Source organism: Ranitomeya imitator, chromosome 2, assembly GCF_032444005.1.
Source record: "Ranitomeya imitator isolate aRanImi1 chromosome 2, aRanImi1.pri, whole genome shotgun sequence".
Lineage (NCBI taxonomy): Eukaryota > Metazoa > Chordata > Amphibia > Anura > Dendrobatidae > Ranitomeya > Ranitomeya imitator.
In genome coordinates this window covers 173,820,382-173,839,220 of record NC_091283.1, presented here as the reverse complement: position 1 = coordinate 173,839,220, position 18,839 = coordinate 173,820,382, and the positions used below count along the sequence as shown (strand labels likewise).

Here is an 18,839-nt window from a genome sequence, read left to right as displayed (position 1 = left end):
GTAACTTTGGTGGCTGTGGAGACAGGCGCTGCTCCACAAGTCTTGGAATCCCCAAGGCTTGCAGGACAAACTTCTATATTTCACACTTCCTCCACTGCTTCTGCCTCCTCCTCTACCTCCTCTAGGGCCTTCACCTGTGCCCTCATCCTCTGAGTTAATGAGACACGAGTTCCAACAGTGCAGAGCAAACCCCCAACACCTCCGTACTGCATGGACAGGGCTCCCCACAATCAGGCAGTACTAACATTGATATGCCTTGGAGATCATAGACATATAGCTGAAGAGTTGTGGACAGCTGTACAGCCTGAGTTTGAGCATTGGCTGTCTCTGCTGAACCTGCATCTATGGAAGGTCATGTCCGATAACTGTGCGAACCTGGTGGCGGCCCTACACCGAGGCAAGCTCCCATACGTGCCTTGCATGGCTCACGTCCACAACCTGGTGGTACAGCATTTTCTCCTCCACTATCCTGGCCTGGGTAAGCTGCTGCAGAAAGCACGGAAGCTGTGTTCTCCCTTCCGCTGTTCGCACCCCTCAGGTTATCGACTTCCATCGATACAAAGGTTGATATGCGACGTACCGACACATTGAAATTCCACTCTGCACATGTTGCAGCGACTGTGGCAGCTGCAATGAGCTTTGACACAGTACGTCATGTAGTATAGCCTGGGCCAACGCAGAACGTGTTCCATATCATGTTTGCGGAGTGGGCACAGATTAAGGACCTCTGCATCCTTCTGCACAGTTTAGAAATGGCTACAAAGATGGATAGCACTGAGGACGCTGTCATCAGCCTCACTATTCCGGTCATCTAAATGCTGGGGCAGATTTTGAATAGCCTGTGGGAGGAGGTGGTAGTCCCAGAGGAAGAGCAGGAAGCAGAGGATGAAGCCGAAAGTTCAAAGTTCCAGACTGTCGTCACACAGGCGGGTGTTAAGGGAGGGTGGATTACTGCTATGGAGATTGGCTGGTGATAACAGACAAACTGTTAGTGATGGTGCATGAGCCGAGGAACAAATGAAGGAGGAAGAGCTTATGAGCAAGTAACTGTCAAGAGATGAAGAAGATAATCATCCCCTCTCTGTTGTGCATGATTGACGGGAGGGGATGGAGGAAACAAGCAACCGTGTTGCCCATCCACCAACACAGCATAGGCTTGGTTCTCATGAAAGAGATCGATCATATGAGTGACTTCTTGCTGCACTCTCTGCAATATGATCCCTGCATAGTTATGATTCGAAATAATGCTGATTACTGGGTTAGATCCACTTTAAAACCAAATTTTGCCAGATACTTCCCGCCCTGGAAAGGGACACGCAAATGCTGCAGTACCAAAATACGCTTTTACACAACATGAAGAGAGATTTTCCCTAAGACAGCAGTGAGGCACACAGTGCGCATAGCAGCTCTAGACTTCCAACCTCTGGCACGTCAATTAGTCAACGCCAAAACATTAGCAGCAGCAGCTGCAGTAGTGTAAGTGGAAAAAGCAATTTCTGTGAGTCCTTTTAACACTTTTTTTTAGACCAGCTTGTGCACCAGCTCAACAGAGCTCAAGTCTTACACGTAGTGAATGAATGGAGAGGATGATGCTGGAGTATCTAGAACTGAATATGAATACCATCAGGGAGGGTTTGGACCCTTTCACATTTTGGTTTTCAAAAATGGAAGAGTGGCCTGAGCTCGCCTCACACGCCTTGGAGGTTATCATGCCTGGCAGCGAGTGTTCTCTAAGAATGTGTCTTCAGCGCTGCTGGTGGTATCCTGACGGATAAGCATAGCCGGCTGTCCCCTGAATGTATCTCCAAGGACTTTTGCACTCCAATCGCAGACTGCACAGACTAAGCGATGTTGCATTTTTTAGAGTGCTGCATTAATCTCCCGTAACTGCAGTCTGTGATATCTTTAGTGTGGCTTGTGTGCCTGCTGTTGATGCTGCTACTGCTACAGATGTTAGGCTTGGTTCCCATTGCGTTAATGGGAACGCGCTAACGGACAGCGTTGCACGGCGAAATTAACGCCGTGCAACGCATCCGTTAGCGCGCCCATTCACGGCAATGGGAACGCGCAGCACTAGCGCGTGCCATGTTCGGCACGTGCTAGCGACGCGCCGGTGATTCCTGGCTTGCAGCGTCCGAGGCGCGCCCGCGGTCCGTTCCCCGCTCTCACAGATCGGGGCTCTGCGAGAGCGGGGACGTTACCGCGACCCCGGGACGCGGCCCCATTAAAAACATTGCGTTAGCGCAACCCACTAGCGATAGCGCTAAACGGATTGCACTAACGCAATGTGACCCTAGCCTTAGCACAAACTTGTGGAAATGTGAAGTCATGGTTGGTCTACATTTGCCTGGTTGGCTGTAGTGAAAGAAGTGTCGGTCCCTGTTATATTATTTCTACTCTCGTGAAATTTATGCCACTTTGGTGGTGTCAGTCTCTCATTTTTTTAAATTTAAAGACTCCTGATTGAGTCGACAACTGCTAGGTAGACTGTAGTGAAAGGTGTGTTGGTCCCTATTATACTATTTCTACTCTGGTAAAATTTATGCCACTTCAGTGGTGTCAGGCCCTAATTTTTGGAAATGTGAACACTTCTAGTTGGGTGTGGTGGAAGACCTGTCGGTCCCTATTATACTATTTCTACTGTGGTGAAATTGATGCCACTTGGGCTACTTTCACACTGGCGTTTTTTGCCAGACGTCGCAATGCGTCGTTTATGGCAAAAAACGCATCCTGCAAAGTTGTTTGCCGGATGCGTTTTTTGCCCCATAGATTAACATTAGCGACGCATTGCAACGCTTTGCCACACGTCGCAACCGTCGTGTGACGGTTGCGCCGTGTTGTGGCAGACCGCCGGGAGCAAAAAACGTTACCTGTAACGTTTTTTGCTCCTGACGGACCGCTTTTTCCGACCGCGCATGCGCGGCCGGAACTCCGCCCCCACCTCCCCGCACCTCACAATGGGGCAGCGGATGCGCCGGAGAAATGCATCCGCTGCCCCCGTTGTGCAGTGCGTCAAACGCTAGCGTCGGAATCTCTGCCCGACGCATTGCGACGGGGAGATTCCGACGCTAGTGTGAAAGTAGCCTTAGTTGCTGTCTGTGAATAATTTTGGCAAATGTGTAGACTCCTGGTTGGGTCTCCTTCATGCGTGTTGCCTGTAGCAGTAGGCCTCCGAGACCATCAGGCCTCCACTTCCTTTGAGTCATCTATCCTTGTTACCATCTTTCTTTAGAGTTTTCTGATAATAATAGTCTATAAAACTGATATTTGTGCCACCTAAGTGTGGTTGAGCATGAAAGCAGGTTGAGCAACAGCATGTGGTATCAATGCTCTCAGCATAGCAGGCCTATACTGATCCATCACCCACCTTGTCTTACTTTGACATTCTATTGAAAGCTGTAAATGCTCCCCCAGACCCGATACCTCATGCATGGTGATGATTGCTGCCATGCCATGCTACAATTTGTACTCTGGGTGAATTGAGGCCACTTTCCTGGTGGCTCCCCCTATTTTAATGTGTTTGGAAGCTTTTGGGGCAGTTTGAAGGTGTTGTGCATGCATTTCTTTTTGCCTCCCATTGACTGTAATGGGGTTAGTTATGTTTGATGAATTAATCGGCAAATACTGCTAATTCGGCGATCCTAATCCCTACCAAACATTGAAATATTCGCTTATCTTTAGATCTCAACAAATTATACAATGTATAAGTAAAGATTTTCAACTTGAATCTTTTTTTTCATTGATATCTGATATGAGATTGAAATGTTTTCTTAATTTGTTTAATTTTAATTTCATTCTCTCACAGCTGAGCAGTGTTAATCCCAGATATGTTTGAAACCATGGGTCTGATCTAGACTTTGGTCTGATTCAGGGATTTCTCAGGTTCCATCTTTCAAATTGCAGATTTCTAGTTGCATTACTCTGAATTAGACTTGAATTCTAGAATGCATTTGGCCAATCATCACTGCTACAATATTATCAGCATCACCATCTGTACCATCTAACTCTAGCTGTTCTCCTCTTCTCACAGGTATGAACTGAATGTCCACAGCTCTCACTAGCTCCTGAATGTCTCTGTATATTTCATTGATTTTCTATAGTATGAACTGAATGTCCACAGCTATCCCTAGCTCCTGAATGTCTTTGTATATTGCATTGATTTTCTATGATATTATTATTATTATTATTTATTGTTATAGCGCCATTCATTCCATTGCTGCTTTACATGTAAAGAGGGGAATACATAATAAAAACAAGTACAATAATCTTAAACAATACAAGTCATAACTGGTACAGGAGGAGAGAGGACCCTGCCAGCGAAGGCTCACAATCTACAAGGGATGGGTGAGGATACAGTAGGCGAGGGTAGAGCTGGTCGTGCAGTGGTTTGGTCAATCGGTGGTTACTGCAGGTTATAGGCTTGCCGGAACAGGTAGGTCTTCAGGCTCTTTTTGAAGGTTTCGATGGTAGGCGAGAGTCTGATGTGTTGTGGTAGAGGGTTCCAGAGTAGGGGTGATACACAAGAGAAATCTTGTATATGATTGTGGGAAGAGGAGATAAGAGGTGAATAGAGAAGGAGATTTTGTGAGGATTGGAGGTTGCGTATAGGTAAGTACCGGGAGACGAGGTCACAGATGTATGGAGGATACAGGTTGTGGATGGCTTTGTACGTCATGGTTAGGGTTTTGTACTGGAGTCTCTGGGCAATGGGGAGCCAGTGAAGGGATTGACAGAGGGGAGAAGCCGGGGAATAGCGGGGGGACAGGTGGATTAGTCGGGCAGCAGAGTTTAGAATAGATTGGAGGGGTGCGAGAGTGTTAGACGGGAGGCCACAGAGCAGGAGGTTGCAGTAGTCATGATGATATGCTGTGCATACCCCATCACTCTGTGTCAGTGCCGTAACTATAAACTTCGGGGCCCCGGGGCAAAACTTCATAGTGGGGCCCCTCAACATTTCAATCACTAGAGGTTGTGCGGAACGTGGTGAAGCCTGCTACGCATTGTTGTATACAACACACAGGCCTCGCAGCAGTATAGACCTATAGCAGGGCTTCTCACAGTTTGTCATAGAGATATTTGTGTCTGCTGAGTCTGCCTCCTCTCAGTGATGCTGAGAGTTTGTTACAGTCACTCTCTGTGACAAATCTTGTGCTATGAGACTCTCCAGGCCAGTGCAGGTTTCCATTCATTGACAGCTTGCAGAGCTCCTGGAAATTATTGAAATGATTGTCACCCGGAGGACAGGAGAGACTTTGTCTGACAGGAATATAGGAGTTGGGTATTTTCTGAGAATTTAAAGTATTAAAGTACAATTTTTTACCATCAGTTTGGGGCCCCGGGGCAGTGCCCCGGCTGCCCCGGTTATAGTTACGGCCCTACTCTGTGTCCACAATATATATTTCACTGCCCCTGTGTTTACAGGCATAGCTGAGTGGTCAGTGTAACCCCTCCCCCCATCTATTATGACCTTTGCTTAACTGTGAACATGTGTTCTGGGCCCACTCACACACATTCTCACAGCTGAGCAGTGTTAATCCCAGATATTCAAGCAGAGGCGTAGCTAGGGTTTTGGTCCAGGGGGGCGAAGCTTCTGAGTGGGCCTCTTACCAGGTAACCTTGATTACAACTCGATGACGCCCCCTAATAGTGGAGGAGAACCTCAGCAGAAGACCGCGCTGTTACTGAAGATAATCTCTATATAACGACCAATATTGATATTACCGCCATATGGTCAGTGGTAGATACCAGCCCTACAGAGCATATAAGAGATCACAACACAGTTATAGATAATGACTTACCATTGACGTTCTTTATGATGGAATCATCACTTTTCCAGTCTTTTCCATCTGGCCCAGACCGACATGACAACTTCTTCCAGCTACAACTCGTCTGCAGAGAAAACAACAAAGACACGTTTCACTTCTCAGATTCGAGCCATCACCATTTATTCCCAACCTGCACAAACCCCTCATCCTGCTGATACCCCAATACTGAGCCGCTGCTGCCGTATGTTTCCCTATTACTGCACCTGATACCCTAATACTGAGCCGCTGCTGCCATATGTGTCCCTATTACTGCACCTGATATCCCAATACTGAGCCGCTGCTGCCGTATGTGTCCCTATTACTGCACCTGATATCCCAATACTAAGCCGCTGCTGCCGTATGTGACCCTATTACTCCACCTGATACCCCAATACTGAGCCTCTGCTGCCATATGTGACCCTATTACTACACCTGATACCCCGATACTGAGCCGCTGTTGCCGTATGTGTCCCTATTACTCTACCTGATACCCCGATACTGAGCCGCTGCTGCCGTATGTGTCCCTATTACTCCACCTGCTCCACCTCCAATGCTGAGCCGCTGCTGCCGTATGTATATATTACTGCACCTACTCTGTGGTTCTCTGTACCCTCTAAATTCTAAAGCACCCCTCTATAATACAGTAATGCCGGGTGCAAGTGCCCTAGAAAACAAAGCCCACATTTTGCCCCCTAGAAAGTAATAATGCCCTCTGTGTGCCCCTTTGATAGTCACAGTAACCCGAGTTCCCCTATTACAATAAGTGCCCTCTTTACATTTAATAATGTCCCGAGTCTCCCCCCCTGTACAGCTCCCCTATACACAGTATAGTGCCCCCTAACTGTATAGTACCACCCACACAATATACTGACCCTTTAGTAGCCTTCAAACTGTTTGATGGCTCTATCACTGTAATCCCCACACTGTATGATGGCCCCATAGATAACCTCCATATAGTATAATGTGCCAGATAGTCCTCAATATAGCACAAGGCAGCACCCCTATAGGCAAACCCTGTAGTTTAAACAGTACCCCCATAGGCAGACCCTGTAGTATAAGGCAGCACCCCCCCATAGGCAGATCGTGTAGAATAAGGCAGCACTCCCCCTATAGGCAGATCCTGTATATAAGGCAGCACTCCCCCCCATAGGCAGATACTGTAGAATAAGGCAGCACTCCCCCCCCCCCATAGGCAGATCCTGTATATAAGGCAGCTCTCCCCCCTTATAGGCAGATCCTGTAGAATAAGGCAGCACTCCCCCCATAGGCAGATCCTGTATATAAGGTAGCACTCCCCCCCCCATAGGCAGACACCTAACGCGGCCCCCATAAAAATAGACAGTAAATAAATACTCACCTCTCTTCCTCCTTGTTCCAGCGGTGCTTCCTGCTCCTGCTCCCGCTCATCTGACAGCGGGCACTGGGCGGTTACGTCATCATGCCCGCTGTCAGACGGTGTGGGGGAAGATGGGAGGAGCGCAGCGCTCCTTCCCTCATCACTGCGGTGAGCTGTATCGGCTAGATGCCGGTACAGCTCACCATACGATGATGGCAGGGGGCCCACTGCTGGCTCCGGGCCCCCCGCCTGCTCAGGAACCCCATAGCGGCAGAGCAGGGACATCGATTCTCCCTGCTCTGCCACAGAATGTAACTGTATCGGCGTGCTGCGTGCACCGATACAGTTACCCCCCGGTAGCTACGCTACTGATTCGAAGCCATGGGTCTGATCCAGATTTTGGTCTGATTCAGGCATCTTTCAGGTTCCATCTTTCGAATTGCCGATTTCTAGTTACATTACTCTGAATTAGACTTGAATTGGACTGGAATTTGACTGTAAGGTAACAGAATATCAAACCAATACAATGTTTTGGTTTCTTTTCTCTTTCACACCTATACTACTCTATTTTTCCTTACCTCCTGTAATTCCCCACCTAGTAAGGAATTAGTAATTTCCCCCTCCATCCTCCCCAGCCATCTCACCTCCTCCTCACAGCTGTTCCTCCACATACAATCCTCTTTCTCAGACACACACGGCCCCATCATGTCCTATCCTGCTCCCACCTTCTAATGCTCTCTCTGCTACTCCTCATTGCTGGTTAGGTATACCCAAATCCTGGCCCTCCTCAACACATCCCCACACTCATTTCTACCCCCCTGCCACGATCCTTTACATGTTTTCCCAACTATGATAACCTCATACCCATTCATCCAGCCCCTACTCCCCCGCCCCCCTACCTGGAGAACTATGGAACGCATGCTCCGTCTGCAACAAACTGCCATTTATCCATGACTTCTTCATCACCAACAAACTCTCCTTCCTCGGCATCAGTGAAACTTGCCTCAACCCCTCTGACTCAGCCTCTCCGACTGCACTTTCCTATGGCGGAGTCCACCTCTCTCACACCCCTCGCCCCAGCACCAAACGTGGTGGAGGAGTTGGCTTGCTCCTGTCCTACACCTGCTCCTTTACTCCAATTCCGCTAACCCCCTCCGCTACTCTTCCCTCGTTTGAGGTGCACTCCGTCCTCATCTATTCCCCCTCCAACCTCCAGCTGGCTGTCATCTACCGCCCCACAGAACTAGCCATCTCCACTTTTCTTGACCACTTAACCACCTGGCTACTTCATTTCCTCTCTGCTGACATCCCCACTATCATCATGGGTGACTTCAATATTCCCATTGAGACTTCCACCTCAGCTGCCTCTAAACTTTTATCGGTCACTGCCTCCTTCGGCCTCACTCAATGGTCCTCTGCGGCCACTCACAAAGATGGTCACACACTAGACATTATCTTTACCCACTTCTGCTCCCATACTAATCTCACTAACTCACCCCTCCCCCTGTCTGACCACAATCTACTGACATTCTCTTCCCTTTTCTCTCCTAGTGTGCAACCCCCACTCCACAAACTCACTCACCCTCGCAGAAATCGCATACAACTCTATTTACAATCTCTCTGCCAACCACTTCATTGCATACAAGCTGACCCTCGCCACTTTCAAGTCCACGCTCACTGCCGCAAAACAAACTTACTTCTCATCTCTCATATCCTCCCTGTCTCACAATCCTAAACAGCTTTTCAACACTTTCAATTCACTACTCCGTCCCCCAGCACCTCCTCCCTCCCCTCTCATTTCTGCTGAAGACTTTGCATCTTTCTTTAAACAGAAGATCGATACGATCAGAGAAAGCTTTGGCCCACAGCACCCAATGCCCCTCTTAGCTGCTCAACCCTGTTCCTCCAAAACCAGCTTCTCCACCATGACAGAAGATCAGCTTTCCAACCTCCTGTCAAGATCACACCTCACCACTTGCACGCTTGACCCGCTTCCGTCCCACCTAATCCCCAATCTCGCCACAGTCTTTATTCCATCCCTAATACACCTCTTTAACCTCTCACTCACAACTGGTGCCTTCCCCTCATCCTTCAAACATGCCAAGATCACACCCATCCTCAAAAAGCCCTCCCTCGACCCATCCTCTGTGTCTTGCTATCGCCTTGATATCTTTTCTCCCTTATGCCTCAAAACTACTGGAACAGCATGTCCATCTTGCACTTTCCTCCCACCTCTCTTCCTGCTCCCTCTTTGACCGGCTACAATTTGGCTTCCGACCCCATCACTCAACTGAAACTGCCCTAACTAAAGTCACCAATGACCTACTAACCGCCAAAAGCAAGCGACACTACTCTCTCCTTCTTTTCCTGGACCTGTCTTCTGCCTTTGACACTGTGGACCACTCCCCTCTGCTACAGATTCTCTCATATCTTCGTATCACAGACTTAGCCCTATTCTGAATCTCGTCATATCTAACACACCGAACATTCAGTGTCTCCCTCTCCCACACCACCTCCTCACCTCGCCCCTTGTCTGTCGGTGTTCCTCAAGGCTCAGTTCTAGGACCCCTACTCTTCTCCATCTACACCTTCGGCCTGGGACAGCTCATAGAATCCCATGGTTTGCAGTATCATCTCTATGCTGATGACACACAGATCTACTTATCTGGACCTGACCTCACCTCTTTACTCACCAAAATCCCACACGGTCTGTCTGCTATCTCGGCCTTCTTTTCTGCTCAATTTCTAAAACTGAACATGGACAAAACAAAATTAATCATCTTTCTCCCATCTCATTCTACCCCTCCACCAGACCTATCCATCAATGTCAACGGCTGCTCACTTTCCCCAGTCCCGCGTGCTCGGTGCCTTGGGGTGATCGTTGACTCTGCCCTCTCTTTCAAGCCACATATCCAAGCCCTTGCCTCCTCCTGCCGTCTCAAACTCAAAAATATTTCCCGGATCCGCGCATTCCTTGACCACAAAAACACTAGTGCACACCTTCATTATCTCCCGCCTTGAATACTGCAACCTCCTACTCTCTGGCCTCCCCTCTAGCACTCTGGCACCACTCCAATCCATCCTACACTCTGCTACCCAACGAATCACCTGTCTTCCCGTTATTCCCCAGCCTCTCCCCTAAGCCAAGCCCTTCACTGGCTTCCTATCGTCCAGAGACTCCAGTTCAAAACCCTTACTATGACATACAAAGCCATCCACACAATGTCTCCTCCATACATCTGTGACATGGTCCTCTCCTCCGGTACTAACCTACACGCAACCTACGATCCTCACAAGATCTCCTTCTCTACTCCCCTCTCATCTCTTCTTCCCACAACCACATCCAAGACTTCTCCCGTGCTTCCCCCATACTCTGGAACTCTCTACCACATCACATCAGACTCTTGCCTACCAAAGAAACCTTCAAAAAGAACCTGAAGACTCACCTCTTTCGACAAGCCTAAAGCCTGCAGTGATCCTCAACATACTGAATTGCCGCACAACCAGATCTACCCTCTCCTAGTGTATCCTCACCCATCCCCTGCAGACTGTGAGCCCTCGCGGGCAGGGTCCTCCCTCCTTCTGTACCTGTAAGTGCCTTGCTTTTTGCTCATGTTTATCGTATTTGTCTATATTTGCCCTTTTTTCATATGTAAAGCGCCATGAAATAAATGGCGCTATAAAAATGTATAATAACATAATAATAATTAAAAAAATTTGGGGCAGTAACATTCAGTAAGGAAAATAAGTATTTGATACACTGCCAATTTTGCAAGTTTTCCCACTTACAAAGAATGAGAGGTTTGTAATTTTTATAATAGATACACTTCAACTGTGAAAGACAGAATCTAAAAATAAAAAAAAAATAAAAAACTAAATCACAATGTATGATTTTTAAATAATCAAGTTGCATTTTATTGCATGTAGTCAGTATTTGATCACCTACCAACCAGCAAGAATTCTGGCACTCACAGACCTGTAAGTTGTTTTTTTTTAAGAAGCCCTACTACTCTGCACTCATTACCTTGATTAAGTGCACCTGTTTGAACTCATTACCTGTATAAAAGACACCTGTCCATACACTCAATCACATTCCAACTCTTCCACCATGGCCAAGACCAAAGAGCTGTCTAAGGACACCAGGGACAAAATTGTAGACGTGCACAAAACTGGGATGGACTACAGAACAATAGGCAAACAGCTTGGTGGGAAGGCTACAACTGTTAGCACAATTATTAGAAAATGTAAGAAGCACAAGATGATAGTCAATCTTCCACAGCCAGGAGCTCCTTGCAAGATATCGCCTCGTGGGGTAAGGATGATTCTGAGAAAGGTCAGGAATCGGCCAAAAACTACACAGGAGGACCGGGTCAATGACTTGAAAAAGCTGGGACCACAGTCTCAAACATTACGGTTAGTAGGACACTATGTCATTATGGATTAAAATCCTTTAGGGCACACAAGGTCCCCCTGCTCATGCCAGCACATGTTCATGCCTGTATGAAGTTTGCCATTGACCATCTGGATGATCCAGAGGAGGCATGGCAGAAGGTCATGTGGTCAGATGAGATCAAAATAGAACTTTTTGGTATCCACTCCACTCACCGTGTTTGGAGGAAGAAGGACGAGTACAACCCCAAGAACCCCATCCCAACCATGATAAATAATGGGGGAAACCTCATACTTTGGGGGTGCTTTTCTGCAAGGGACAGGACGACTGCACCATATTTAAGGGAAGATGGATGGGGTCATGTATCGTGAGATTTTGTCCAACAACCTCCTTCCTACAGTAATAGCACTGAAGATGATTCGTGACTGGGTCTTCTACCATGACAACAACTCAAAACACACAGACAGGGCAACTTAAGGAGTGGCTTCTTAATACGCATTTGAAGGTCTGGAGTGGTTTAGCAAGTCTCCAGACCTGAAAACAATGGAAATTCTTTGGAGGGGGCTGAAACTCAATTTTGCCCAGTGACAGCCTCGAAACCTGAAAGATCCGGAGAAGATCTGTATGGAGGAGTGGGCCTGCTGCAGTGTGGGCAAACTTGGTCAAGAACTACAGGAAATGTTTGACCTCTGTAATTGCAAACAAAGATTTCTGTACCAAATATTAAGTTCTGCTTTTCTATTGTATCAAATACTTATTTCATGAAATAAAATGCAAATTCTGTAAAAATTCTAAAATGTGATTTTCTTTATTTTTTTCTTAGATTTTGTCTCTCACAGTTGAAGTATACCTACAATAAAAATTACAGACCTCTACAGTCTTTGATGGTGGGAAAATTTGCAATATCGACAGTGTAGCAAATACTTATTTTCCCCACTGTATTTGTTAAATCTAAAATAGGTCAAACACCTCCACGCTAAAATGATGTTAAAGTGACCATCCAATACGGACATATGAAAGTATTGAATAACAAGAGTGGAATGATAAAATATACTAAAAATATTATATAATGTCCGTCACCTTACCTCAGTGTTGCTGCCAATGACAACAATAAAGAAGAATGCACTGAATGCAGGATTAGAAAAACCAAGAGCCTGGAGCACAGAATAAGCTCAGTAACTAGGATGTGAACAATATAAAGGTAATTATTTAAGATACCAAATGTATTAAAAAAAATCTAATGATATGAGCACAAACGGCTGAGCTAAAGCAAGCTGCAAGTCAACTGTAACAACAGATATCTCCAGAAAGAGCATGTGTAGATAACAACCTCAATATTATAATAATATGTAATACATAAGTAATAACATAGTGGAGCTGGAGATATGAGCCCGACTCACTGCTGCTGATATAAGTCCAAAGGAATCCAGAAGAAAATCGTTTAAGTACTAAATCCCTCGATGATGCAACAGACTGCTGAAGCTGAGCAGAAACGTGTTGCAATTGTTTGAGCAGTCAGACCGGCATGGGTCGAGATACAGAGAGCCCCGGCCAGTGGCATCACCTGAGGGGGATTACAGAACGAGGATGGCGAATGGCGCTGACATCACAAAGTTTGATATGGGAGCCGTAATCAGCGTGCTTCCATACGAGTTTCAGAAACAACTGATCCAGTGATCAGAGGATCACACGCCATCCGCAATCATTCTCCACCTAACAAGCATAGGGAATATAATATACAACTGTTTATGTGGGATACAGTGGGGCAAAAAAGTATTTAGTCAGTCAGCAATAGTGCAAGTTCCACCACTTAAAAAGATGAGAGGCGTCTGTAATTTACATCATAGGTAGACCTCAACTATGGGAGACAAACTGAGAAAAAAAAATCCAGAAAATCACATTGTCTGTTTTTTTAACAATTTATTTGCATATTGTGGTGGAAAATAAGTATTTGGTCAGAAACAAAATTTCATCTCAATACTTTGTAATATATTCTTTGTTGGCAATGACAGAGGTCAAACGTTTTCTGTAAATCTTCACAAGGTTGCCACACACTGTTGTTGGTATGTTGGCCCATTCCTCCATGCAGATCTCCTCTAGAGCAGTGATGTTTTTGGCTTTTCACTTGGCAACACAGACTTTCAACTCCCTCCAAAGGTTTTCTATAGGGTTGAGATCTGGAGACTGGCTAGGCCACTCCAGGACCTTGAAATGCTTCTTACGAAGCCACTCCTTCGTTGCCCTGGTGGTGTGCTTTGGATCATTGTCATGTTGAAAGACCCAGCCACGTTTCATCTTCAATGCCCTTGCTGATGGAAGGAGGTTTGCACTCAAAATCTCACAATACATGGCCCCATTCATTCTTTCATGTACCCGGATCAGTCGTCCTGGCCCCTTTGCAGAGAAACAGCCCCAAAGCATGATGTTTCCACCACCATGCTTTACAGTAGGTATGGTGTTTGATGGATGCAGCTCAGTATTCTTTTTCCTCCAAACACGACAAGTTGTGTTTCTACCAAACAGTTCCAGTTTGGTTTCATCAGACCATAGGACATTCTCCCAAAACTCCTCTGGATCATCCAAATGCTCTCTAGCAAACTTCAGACGGGCCCGGACATGTACTGGCTTAAGCAGTGGGACATGTCTGGCACTGCAGGATCTGAGTCCATGGTGGTGTAGTGTGTTACTTATAGTAGGCCTTGTTACATTGGTCCCAGCTTTCTGCAGTTCATTCACTAGGTCCCCCCGCGTGGTTCTGGGATTTTTGCTCACCGTTCTTGTGATCATTCTGACCCCACGGGGTGGGATTTTGCGTGGAGCCCCAGATCGAGGGAGATTATCAGTGGTCTTGTATGTCTTCCATTTTCTAATTATTGCTCCCACTGTTGATTTCTTCACTCCAAGCTGGTTGGCTATTGCAGATTCAGTCTTCCCAGCCTGGTGCAGGGCTACAATTTTGTTTCTGGTGTCCTTTGACAGCTCTTTGGTCTTCACCATAGTGGAGTTTGGAGTCAGACTGTTTGAGGGTGTGCACAGGTGTCTTTTTATACTGATAACAAGTTTAAACAGGTGCCATTACTACAGGTAATGAGTGGAGGAAAGAGGAGACTCTTAAAGAAGAAGTTACAGGTCTGTGAGAGCCAGAAATCTTGATTGTTTGTTTCTGACCAAATACTTATTTTCCACCATAATATGCAAATAAATTGTTAAAAAAACAGACAATGTGATTTTCTGGATTTTTTTTTCTCAGTTTGCCTCCCATAGTTGAGGTCTACCTATGATGTAAATTACAGACGCCTCTCATATTTTTAAGTGGTGGAACTTGCACTATTGCTGACTGACTAAATACTTTTTTTCCCCACTGTATGTGTTAATTTCCCTATTGTCTTCAAATATTCCATGTTTTTTCTTTGTCTAACATGCCAAAGGAACCTATTATGCCTCTCCGAAATTTTGACAAGTTCTGTTCTTTTTTTTTTTCATTTATTTATTTTCTTCATTCCTTTTACAGGTTTAGAATTTACAATTTGTGTTTTGTGCTAGTTTTACAATTTACAGCAAATGGTAACTTATTCCACATAATTCACTGGTTATAATTCACCGCAGATGATAACTCATCCTATAAATGTTGATCTTTCTATTACGACGTGCAATGAATTTATTAGATACTTTGTGAAATGTATGATTAACAGCAGATCTCTTATAAGCAGGAACATACCCAGCGGAGAGCAGGTCCCATAGCAAAAGATTAAATTCCGACCTCTTAATATGATGTCTTAATGCAAGATCGCAGGTCGGCCAGCAATATATAAAGTGACTTAATATTATATGGAAAACAACTTTAATATAGACTCCATTCCGGTGATGTTTAACCCTTACCACCCCATCTCCTTTCCATCATCTTTTGATTTAATATTCTATATCTCTGCATAAAGAACCTGTCGAGAGGGGAACCCTGAATATTCATTAGGACAAGGGATGAAGAATACGTTGTCGTGGCCCCAAATGCTCTTGTTCATCCCATAGATTTTACTGATGCCTATAAATCACAGTAGATTATAACTTAAATCTTTTTTCCTATATTTCAGGGTCGGAGCAGCCATCTCTACAAAATCCATAACAGGACAGGCATATATTGTCATACACGGTGAGTAATTGCAGAATTATTTTTTAATTCAAGTAGTATACTTGACAGGGATGAAAGGGTGGAAATTAGATTAAAAAAACACAGGGGAAAAACAGGAACCATATTATTCAAACGACTATAAAAATCCATGATTTATATTATAGCATCAACACAATAACTGAACAAACTACCACAAGGAGGGAAATTAAACTGAAGGGATTCAACGTCCACAATGTGTAATAATCCAAACCTCCTAGGATGTAGGATAAAGTAATCTCATCGTCTACTGTAGATATAATATGAAATCCATAGACTGTTACCTCATCAGACGAGCACGCTCCGCCGGGTCTTCTTTAGTCTAATATTGATAGGATTGTGTCTCTTTGTCTAATGTAGCAGGAAATCTTGTATCTCTGGAACTGAAATTTCTTGTTTGTCCAGAGCAGAGAGGCTGGGAAGTGCCATGTAGACCTGACTTCATTCAACTCCCACAATGTAAGTGTAAAAAGTTGAGGTAGATTGTGAAATCATTCACTTTGTACCAGTTTTGACTTATTTCACTCAGTTTTCTTGTTTTTTTTTTCTGATTAAATTTGCACCAGTTTAGCATTCTTATGTAGGGCAATTTGTAAGTAGTTTCTTTTTTTTACCCCTCCCTCCCCCATAAGCTTACTAATTATTTTAAATATTTCAACAATGAAAACGTACATTAACCCCTTTCCGACCAATGACGCCACGTAGGCGTCATGAAAGTCAGTGCCAATCCGACCCATGACGCCTATGTGGCGTCATGGAAAGATCGCGTCCCTGCAGGTCGGGTGAAAGGGTTAACTCCCATTTCACCCGATCTGCAGAGACAGGGGGAGTGGTAGTTTAGCCCAGGGGGGGTGGCTTCACCCCCCCGTGGCTACGATCGCTCTGATTGGCTGTTGAAAGTGAAACTGCCAATCAGAGCGATTTGTAATATTTCACCTATTATAACTGGTGAAATATTACAATCCAGCCATGGCCGATGCTGCAATATCATCGGCCATGGCTGGAAACACTAATGAGCCCCCACCCCACCCCACCGATCGCCCCCCCAGCCCTCCGATCTGTCCGGTACACTGCTCCGGCTCCCCTCCGTCCTGTGCTCCGCTCCCCCGTGCTCTTGTCCGCTCCCCCCATGCTCCAATCACCCCCCCGTGCTCCAATCACCCCCCCTGCACTCCGATCCACCCCCCCGTGCTCCGTTTAACCCCCCCTGTGCTCCGTTCTACCCCCCTGTGCTCCGTTCCACCCCCCCGTGCTCCGTTCCACCCCTCCCGCGCTCCGTTCCACCCCCCATGCTCCGATCCCCCCCCCCCCCCGTGCTCCCGCACCCCATCATACTTACCGATCCTGCCGGGGTCCGTCCGTCTTCTCCCTGGGCGCCGCCATCTTCCAAAATGGCGGGCGCATGCGCAGTGCGCCCGCCGAATCTGCCGGCCGGCAGATTCGTTCCAAAGTGCATTTTGATCACTGAGATAGATTATATCTCAGTGATCAAAATAAAAAAAATAATAAATGACCCCCCCCTTTGTCACCCCCATAGGTAGGGACATTAAAAAAATAAAGAATTTTTTTTCCCCACTAATGTTAGAATAGGGTTAGGGTTAGGGCTAGGGTTAGGGTTAGGGTTAGGGGTAGGGGTAGGGTTAGGGGTAGGGTTAGGGGTAGGGTTAGGGGTAGGGTTAGGGTTTCGGTATCTGCACACGTATTCTGGTCCTCTGCGGATTTTTCCGCTGCGGATTTGATAAATCCGCAGTGCTAAACCACTGCGGATTTATGGTAGATTTACCGCGGGTTTCTGCGCATTTCACTGCAGTTTTACAACTGCGATTTTCTATTGGAGCAGTTGTAAAACCGCTGTGGAATCCGCAGAAAGAAGCGACATGCTGCGGAATGTAATCCGCTGCGTTTCCGTGCAGTTTTTCCGCAGCATGTGTACAGCGATTTTTGTTTCCCATAGGTTTACATTGAACTGTAAACTCATGGGAAACTGCTGCGGATCCGCAGCGTTTTCCGCAGCGTGTGCGCATACCTTTAGAATTAGGCTATGTGCACACGGTGCGGATTTGGCTGCGGATCCGCAGCGGATTGGCCACTGCGGATTCGCAGCAGTGTTCCATCCAGGTTTACAGTACCATGTAAACCTATGGAAAACCAAATCCGCTGTGCCCATGGTGCGGAAAATACCGCGCGGAAACGCTGCGTTGTATTTTCCGCAGCATGTCAATTCTTTGTGCGGATTCCGCAGCGTTTTACACCTGTTCCTCAATAGGAATCCGCAGGTGAAATCCGCACAAAAAACACTGGAAATCCGCGGAAAATCCGCAGGTAAAACGCACTGCCTTTTACCCGTGGATTTTTCAAAAATGATGCTGAAAAATCTCACACGAATCCGCAACGTGGGCGCATAGCCTTAGGGTTAGGGTTGGAATTAGGGTTGTGGTTAGGGTTGTGATTAGGGTTATGGCTACAGTTGGGATTAGAGTTAGCGGTGTGTTGGGGTTAGTGTTGGAGGTAGAATTGAGGGGTTACCACTGTTTAGGCACGTCAGGGGTCTCCAAACGCAACATGGCGCCAACATTGATTCCAGCCAATCTCGTATTCAAAAAGTCAAATGGTGCTCCCTCAATTCTGAGCCCCGACGTGTGCCCAAACAGTGGTTTACCCCCACATATGGGGTACAAGCATACTCAGGATAAACTGCGCAACAATTACTGGGGTCCAATTTCTCCTGTTACCCTTGTGAAAATAAAAAAATGCTTGCTAAAACATCATTTTTGAGGAAAGAAAAATGATTTTTTATTTTCACGGCTCTGCGTTGTAAACGTCTGTGAAGCACTTGGGGGATCAAAGTGCTCACCACATACCTAGATAAGTTCCTTGGGGGGTCTAGTTTCTAAAATTGGGTCACTTGTGGGGGGTTTCTACTTTTTAGGCACACCAGGGGCTCTGCAAACGCAACGTGACGCCCGCAGACCATTCCATCAAAGTCTGCATTTCAAAAGTCACTACTTCCCTTCTGAGCCCCGACGTGTGCCCAAACAGTGGTTTACCTCCACACATGGGGAATCAGCGTACTCAGGAGAAACTGGACAACAACTTTTGGGGTCCAATTTCTCCTGTAACCCTTGGGAAAATAAAAAATTCTGGGCT

General features: G+C 46.2%; 1 protein-coding gene across 4 annotated transcripts in view; it reads right to left on the bottom strand.

Moving 5' to 3' along the window:
- The window catches only part of LOC138662411 (uncharacterized), a 95,507-nt gene extending 79,388 nt beyond the window's left edge, over window positions 1-16,119 (bottom strand). Inside the window, exons 1-2 of one of the 4 annotated variants that reach the window (XM_069748016.1) lie at window positions 15,977-16,034; window positions 5,799-5,889 (exon numbers count right to left, since the gene is read on the bottom strand). The gene's annotated coding sequence lies outside the window, so the exon portion shown is untranslated. Of the gene's footprint in view, window positions 1-5,798; window positions 5,890-15,976 lie in introns of all 4 variants that reach the window. The other 3 variants (XM_069748013.1, XM_069748014.1, XM_069748012.1) reach the window with 3 other exon arrangements.
- Window positions 16,120-18,839: the final 2,720 nt, after the last annotated feature.